Source organism: Bos indicus, chromosome 18, assembly GCF_029378745.1.
Source record: "Bos indicus isolate NIAB-ARS_2022 breed Sahiwal x Tharparkar chromosome 18, NIAB-ARS_B.indTharparkar_mat_pri_1.0, whole genome shotgun sequence".
Classification (NCBI taxonomy): Eukaryota; Metazoa; Chordata; class Mammalia; order Artiodactyla; family Bovidae; genus Bos; species Bos indicus.
In genome coordinates, this window is record NC_091777.1 from 17182149 (window position 1) to 17189853 (window position 7705).

The window sequence follows — 7705 nt, forward strand, 5'->3', positions numbered from 1 at the left end:
GATTGGGGGCAGAAGGAGAAGGGAACGAGAGAGGATGAGATGGCTGGATGGCATCACTGACTGGATGGACGTGAGTCTGAGTGAACTCCGGGAGTTGGTGATGGACAGGGAGGCCTGGCGTGCTGCGATTCATGGGGTCACAAAGAGTCGGACACGACTGAGTGACTGAACTGAACTGATACTGTTCGTGGGGTTCTTGGGGCAAGATTACTGGAGTGGTTTGCCATTCTGTCCTCCCATGGACCATGTTTTGTTAGAACTCTCCAGTATGACTGATGCTGAAGCTCCAATACTTTGGCCACCTGATGTGAACAGCCAATTCATTGGAAAAGACCCTGATGCTGGGAAAGATTGAAGGCAAGAGGAGAAGAGAGCAGCAGAGGATGAGCTGGTTGGATGGCATCACCGATTCAATGGACATGAACTTGGGCAAACTCCGGGAGATAATGAGAGACAGGGAGGCCTGGCGTGCTGCAGTTCATGGGGTCGCAAAGAGTCAGACATGACTGAGCGACTGAACCACAACAACAAGTCTAGCAGAGGTGGGGGGAATTTGTGAGGACAGTGGGAGGAAGCATACAAAGTTGGTGGCCACTCTGCAGGTGACTCCTTCAGCAAGCAGAATCTGTTCGGAGCACGTAAATGCCTAAGGGCGAGGATTGCACGCAATGTAGTAAGATACCCTTCGACTTGACCAGATAGCACCAAATTGCTTTGGACAAATTTTACTCCCATGAGCAGGGCTTAAGAGCTGCTCTGCTCCATGTATATACCAAGACTTAACAATTTCCAGGCTTTTTAATACTGATAATATGAAGAATGATAAATAGCTCTTTTGTGATTGTGGCTTTAATTCAAACTTCCCTGATACTCAGAGGTTAAGCATTTTTATATGTGTTAATTTGGTTCACCTGTGAATTAATTATCAATACAATTGATAATTAATTGTATTTGTTATTATTTATTGCACATTCTTTATAAGTTCTGTATATTAATTCTTTATAGTTAAATGAATCACGTTTATACCAGTATGTCACTTCTCTTCTTAATCTTAATTTTTTTGAGTTTCTACAATTTATTCAGAAGTGAGAAAAGCAAGATGTATATATCCCAGCAACAAATAACATGCCCAGTGCCAAATCCTGGTTTCTAACACCATTCCCCAATAAAAGGAATCCAAGCTACTTGGAGAAATGGAATTTTACTGCAAACATGTTTATCAGTAGATGAATATATTAGTGTTTTAGTATGTGAACTTTCACATATGGTTATCACAGTGAATAAATTTTCCTACAACCTGATTTTTTTCCTCTCTTGATTTACAATATTCACACAGGTTGATGTGTGGCTTTATTTCATTAATTTTTATTGTTGAATAGTAATATATATGGAATCATAGCACATACGCCATACTAATCTGTTAATAAGAGGGGAAATCCTCTGTACTATTCCTCAATTTTTCTGTAAACATAATACTGGTTTTTTTTAATGTATTTTTTAAAAATGAATTTGAAAAGATATACACCAATTTCAAGATGATGGTTATTACCTTCAAGGTGGAGAAATGGAGGTCATACAGGGTTTGACCTATGACATTGAAATATTTAACCACGTATTTAAGAATGCAAACCTGGGAGTGAGCTGACTGTGCTGAGCATCACAGAGGAATGCAGGCCCCCTGTGCTACCCAAGTTCTGTGGAAGGACAAGTCAGGATGGTCTGGGAAGAGGATGGCTTTCAGGAGGATTTCTAATAGGAAGTGAGGCTAGAGGTAGGTGGCTAGAAGCAGAGAGAGGAGAGGAGAGTTTGAGGGGAAGCCCAGGTGGGACGTTCGCTGAGATTGGGTGTGTAGTGTCTGTGTAGTGAGGCTCTTAAGGGAACCACATGCATGAGGTTAGGCAAGAGTCAAGAGCAACAAGACTGGAAACACCAGTGAGGGCTTTAGATCTGCTCCTGCTTCTGTGGACAGCAGACCGCGGGCCCTGCATAGGTCTGACCCTGAGCCTCTCCCACAAGACTTCCATTGTCTGTTTACCGGAAAGCTCTTCACAGCTTCCTCTACCCAAAACACCCTGCCCTCCTGGCTTCTCGGGCTTTGCTGCAGGAATATGCAGGGGAGAAGTGTGTGTGAGGGGGCGCTGATAGCTACTGTAGGGATGCTCAGACTGAGAAAAGCAAAGAAACTGGACTGTCACCCTTGGATGGGTCATTGGCTCCCCGAATATATGCAATCCAGCTCTGGGCAGAGAGGCAAGAGGAAGGAAATCTGGTCAGAGGCACAGCCTTGTACACGGAGTTTCCTGACAGCCTCCCCATCCTCCCTGTTACTGCCGTGTGTTATGAACAGCCATGCTGTGGTCCCTGACCAGGTGCCCAAGCCTCCCGTGGCCTCTGGGCCACGTCCCTGCCTGTGGTGCCCTAAGGGCTGCCTGGAAGTTCCAAGTGAGCACAGCAGAGGTAGGAAAGCGGTTTAGCTGATGAAAGAGCTCAGTACAAGTTCTGAAACTCAACTGAAACTATTTTGAGGAGTGAGAATCACAGAAGCCAAGAATTAAAAGAATCCAAGAAGACATCAGACATGGCAAACTCAGTGTCTTGAGTAAGAATTTCCTTCTGGTCAACCACACTGTGGCGCAACAAGCTTGGCAACAGACCCCAGTCATTCTTTTCAAGATAGCCCTCATGCAATATTTCTGCAAATAATGGATAACCTGGATCTAGTCACGAGGAAATATCAGACAAACCTAAAGAAACATTCTGCAAAACCACTGGCTGTGCTTTTCAAAACTGTTAGTATAATATAAGACACAGAAAGGCAAGGAGACGTTCTAGGTTAAAGACAGCTAAACAGACATGCTAGCTAAAAGCAATAGGGGTGTGTGCATTCTAAGTCGCTTCAGTCATGCCCAACTCTCTCTGACCCCATGGACTGTAGCCTGCCAGGCTCCTCTGTCCATGGGATTCTCCAGGAAAGAATACTGGAGTGGGTTGCCATGCCCTCTTCCAGGGGATCTTCCCAAACCAGGGATCGAACCCATGTATCTTTCATCTCACACATTGGCAGGTTGGTTCTTTACCACTAGCGCCATCTGGGAGACCCATACAACCCTGTATTAAATCCTGGATCAGGAGAAAAATAAGGATGCTACTGGGACAATTGAAATTTGAATGTGGACTGTAGGTTACGTAAGATTATTATTAATATATCAAAGTATATCCTGATTTTGATAATTGTGCAATTTGATAATTGATCATTTTGATAATTATGACTATGTAAGAGAACATCCTTACCCTTAGGAAATACATACTGAAGTATTTAGAAGTAATGGAGCAAAATGTCTGCAATTTACTCTCAAACTTGTCAGAAAAATAATAATTATGCATAGAGAGAAAATGTTAAAGCAAGTGTGGCAAAATGTTAATTTGCAAATCAGAGTGAAGAGTAGTTAGAATTTCATAGCATCATTCGTGTTACTTTTCATAAGTTTGAAGTCATTTCAAAATAAAAAACTAAACTTCTTTTTAAAGAAGTAGCCCTACAGGGAACAAATCGTATTCCTTCAGTGGAACTGAAAGCGATTTGCCTGCCACAGTCGCTCTGCTCACCGGGGCCATGCAGGTCACATTTAAGCCCTCTTTATGCACCCTCACACACTTGAAGACAATTGCTGTGTCCCTCAGCTCACCCCAGCAACCCATTTGCTATTCTTCTCTCGTCCAGGTTGAACGTCCCCAGTGCCTCCGATCCTGACTGTCCTTCTGAGAGCTTGCGCCTCCCCATCTGTGGAGAAGCCTCCTATGATCTCTATTATTTTCCTCACTTCTCTGATAGCAAAGAGTCCTGGCAGGGAGCTGTCATCAGCTTGTCATAAGGGGTCTGGACTCCAAGATGCCAAACACAGGACAGCAGGCCTCCCTGGTTAGGTTCAGGTAATCAGAGTGCATAGGAAATTGGGGCTGGGAGGTAATTTCCTTGAGCACTCCACAGGGAGTGCAGAGTTGTGATTACCTAAGACCACTTGGAAGCATTGCAGCTGGAATGGTACTTTGCAGAATTTGGCAGCCCCAGGGGGAAATGAGGCTTTTTAAATCAGGAAGTCTGCTTTGGCTAACGTCTCTACCCCGTCTGTCGTGCCATCCTCTGCCAGGAGTGAGGAGCTGCCTGGAGTGAGAAATCTGCTTGCTGGCAGTCATGGGGTGGGGCCTGCTGATGAGAGCTGGAAAAGGCAAGGACCCAACAGGCCAGGGCCCCTGCAACCGTCATGACTCTCTTCCCACCTTGCTGATTTCCACTCAGAGTATCTGAGGGATGATACGAGATGGAGGAAGGTCCCTGGTGCATCCCTCTGCTTGCTGGCAGGGTGTTCCCTAAGCTGACCTCAATAGACTAGAAAAGGCAGAAGCAGGAAGGTCTCATTTTAGAGCAGAGGACACAAACTCACAGATCATAGACCACATTATACGTGCAAGTCCATTTTATTTAGCCTGTATAGTTTTTCAAATTTTCTGAACCTATAGAAAACATTTAAAAATCAGAAGATAATCTTGTTAAAAAGAAAAAAGACTTCTGCCTTTTGTCAAGATGTCAGGAATTCTGTATGCTCATTATCAGGAGCTCTGTATCAACTCATGAAGAGCTGCATCAACCCTTTTTAGGTAGGGCACAAGGGCTTTAGTTTGCCACAGTCCCCACCACTCCTTAATGTCTCTTTGACTGTGGGGTCTGGGTGACTTAGCATTTATCATTGCATTTGCTATTTTCCTTACAGTGGGTTCATTTTTCTCTAACCTTGTCTCCCTCCAAAGATGGAAAACAAAAAATGCCTTGAGAGCATTTCAAGAAGAAACATTTTCCACACCTACCCACTTTGTTCCATTGTGATCTATTTCTGCCTCTCTAACCCAGAAAATTAACAATTAACAATGTCTTGTTTGAGAATTGGATTCTCAGATTCCCCTGGTGCCCATATTGGAAATCCTTCCTTAGGACTCTCTTGCATCAGTCAAATGGATAAAAATAAAATCCTTCCCAGATAAGAGATTATGGCCACCATTCCTCTCCTAACAAATCTTTTCTTAATTTAAAATCATCAAAATTACCAATATCTGATGATCTCATGCGCTTCCCTGCAAATCCTGCAGCCCCTTCCTTGAGAGTCTAACCAGGCTCCAGCTCGGGGGGAAGCTCTGGGAAGCTTCCCTCAGCCCCTTCCCCTCCCCTCTGCTGTCGGTCCAGTCTAGCGGTGCCCAGCATCCAGGTGGACAGCCAGTCCTTGGACTGGTGTTGGAGCAAGGAAGGAAGGGGAGAGAGGGCAGAAGGGATCATGGGCAGGTGAGAGCACATGCGGACTAGAGTGCAGAAAGGCGACAGAGGTTTGCTTAAGTCCTCTTGTCCCCAGAGAGCCCCAGATGGCGATCTGTGAAGGGGTTTCCAGGTGAGGCAGTCTCTCAGCTACAGAGATGCTCTCACAAGATTGAAGAAAGATGAAGACTTCCATTTACACCAAAACCGTATAGGAGAGTACCACAAAGTAGCATTTCTTTTTAATAAATCCTTTGATTAAATGCTGAACGTGTGTGTGTGTGTGTGAGAGAGAGAGAGAGAGAGAGAAAGAAGGACTTCTATTCATGTAGGCTTTTGTATGTCAGATTTGGAAATCCTGCCTTGGCATTCCTGCTTCGTTTTAACAACACTGGGAGGCTCCTAATGGCAGTGCTTGGGTGCCCCTTGTGCTCTGGGGGCCCCAGGTTGCTGCCTCCTCCCACACAGGCTGCCCGTCACAGCCTGTCCTGGGAGAGAGAGACAAGGGCCTCAGAGACCAACTGGGGGCTGAGTGCTACAGAGAGGAGCTTTACCTGGGCAGGAAACGCTCTGGTCCTGAGGATGGGCGGGAGAGGAGGCAGGGTCAGAAGTCATGGGGCTCCGAGAGCAGTGCCTGCCGTTGCTGCCAGGTCACCTTCGCTCCTCGAACCTCGGATTCAGCTTCCTTGCCCCTCCTGCCTGGAGCCCTCCTCTCCAACTGCCCCATTCAACTGCCGCTCCCACCACACCTGTGAAGGGAACCCTGGGGGGCCAACATTCCCTCTGCCCACATTAAAGGGCACTGCCCCCTCGCAGGATGGACCTGGGGCAGGGTCCTGCTCCTTTGGTGACAGTCCAAGCTCGTGTCATGGGCTTACCCAGCCAGCCTGCCACATCATCACCTTGTATAAGAGGAGAAATTCCTCCCCCAGCTGGTCTTCCCTACAGCCAGGAGACCAAAGAACAGAGGGCTTTTCATGACTGATTCGGGGCAAGGCTCAGACGTAGCCAAGTCTCCCCACTCTCAGGAGATAAGCGTTTCTCCCTCTGTGTTCCTGCAAAGGTGAAGCAACTCTGAGGTGGGATGGGGAAATCCAATCTTCAAAACAGAAAGCTTCATTCATTCATTCCCCATTCATTTAACCAAAAATAAAAAGCAACTTGAGCTTAATTCTGCTTTCTTGAATTAAATGAAAAGTAAGTCCGGGACTGGCTCTCTTGCATATAAAAGTTTTCTGTTTATCTCACTTCAAGCTTGCTAACTCTGTAACACAAGTAACTACAGGTCTTTCCCATTTTCTTGGGTCCCTGTGAGTGGCCGGCCTCAGTACCTTCCTCAGAAGACATGCCCAGCTCAGTGGTGGCTGGAGGATTCCACAGTTGCCAGTGAATGGTTGGGAAGGAGTGACATCTATAAATCCAGAAATAGCAAATCTTGATTCATTCTTAAGAACTATTTACCACTTTAGAAGGCCTTCTTCATCTGATTCACATGGATTTTACGACAAATATTTCTGTATCATTTCAAGCCTGCTGAGGCCTCTTCCTACTCTTCTCCGGATCAATTTCTCCCCCTGCTGGCTGTTTCTGACTCCTTCATATCCTAGGGGTGTAATTCAGAGGAGACAGAGAGTGGACCTGTGGTTGCCAAGGGGTTGAGGATAGGGGATGGAGTGGGAGGTTGGAGTTAGCAGAGGCAAACTACCATATATAGGGTGGATAAACAACAAGATCCTACTGTATAGGACAGGGAACTGTATTTGACATCCTGTCATAAACCATACTGGAAAAGAATATGAAAAAGGATATTGGGCTTCCCAGGTGGCTCAGGGGTAAAGAATCCGTAAAGACACATGGGTTCGATCCCTGCTTTGGGAAGATTCCCCTGGAGAAGGAAATAGCAACCACTCCAGTATTCCTGCCTGGAAAATCTCATGGACAGAGGACCCTGGCAGGCTACAATCCATTAAGTCACAAGGTCATGACTTAGTGACTAAACAGCAACAAACAACAATAAATATATGTATCAACATATAGATATAGATAAAACTGAATCACTTTTCTGTACAGCAGAAATTAACACAACATTGTAAATCAACTGTACTTCAATAAAATAAATTTTTTAAAATTCACAGACGAGGCCACCCTCTCTTTGTGCCTGAAAGGGAGGTGGGAAATGGAGAAGGTCTGCAGACAGCTGAAGCTGAAACTCCAACACTTTGGCCACCTGATGTGAAGAAAGGACTCATTGGAAAAGACCCCCATGCTGGAAAAGATTGAAGGCAGGAGGAGAAGGGAACAACAGAGGATGAGATGGTTGGATGGCCTCACTGACTCGAGGGACATGAGTTTGAGCAAGCTCTGGGAGTTGGTGATGGACAGGAAGGCCTGGCGTGCTGCAGT

The 7705-nt window shown here is 45.7% G+C and overlaps 1 protein-coding gene across 2 annotated transcripts in view; it reads right to left on the reverse strand.

The window, feature by feature from the left end:
• Positions 1-6028, reverse strand: part of ABCC12 (ATP binding cassette subfamily C member 12) — a 95314-nt gene extending 89286 nt beyond the window's left edge. For both annotated transcript variants that reach the window (XM_070770512.1, XM_070770513.1), the window contains exon 1: positions 5857-6028. The gene's annotated coding sequence lies outside the window, so the exon portion shown is untranslated. The remainder of the gene's footprint in view (positions 1-5856) is intronic.
• Positions 6029-7705: the final 1677 nt, after the last annotated feature.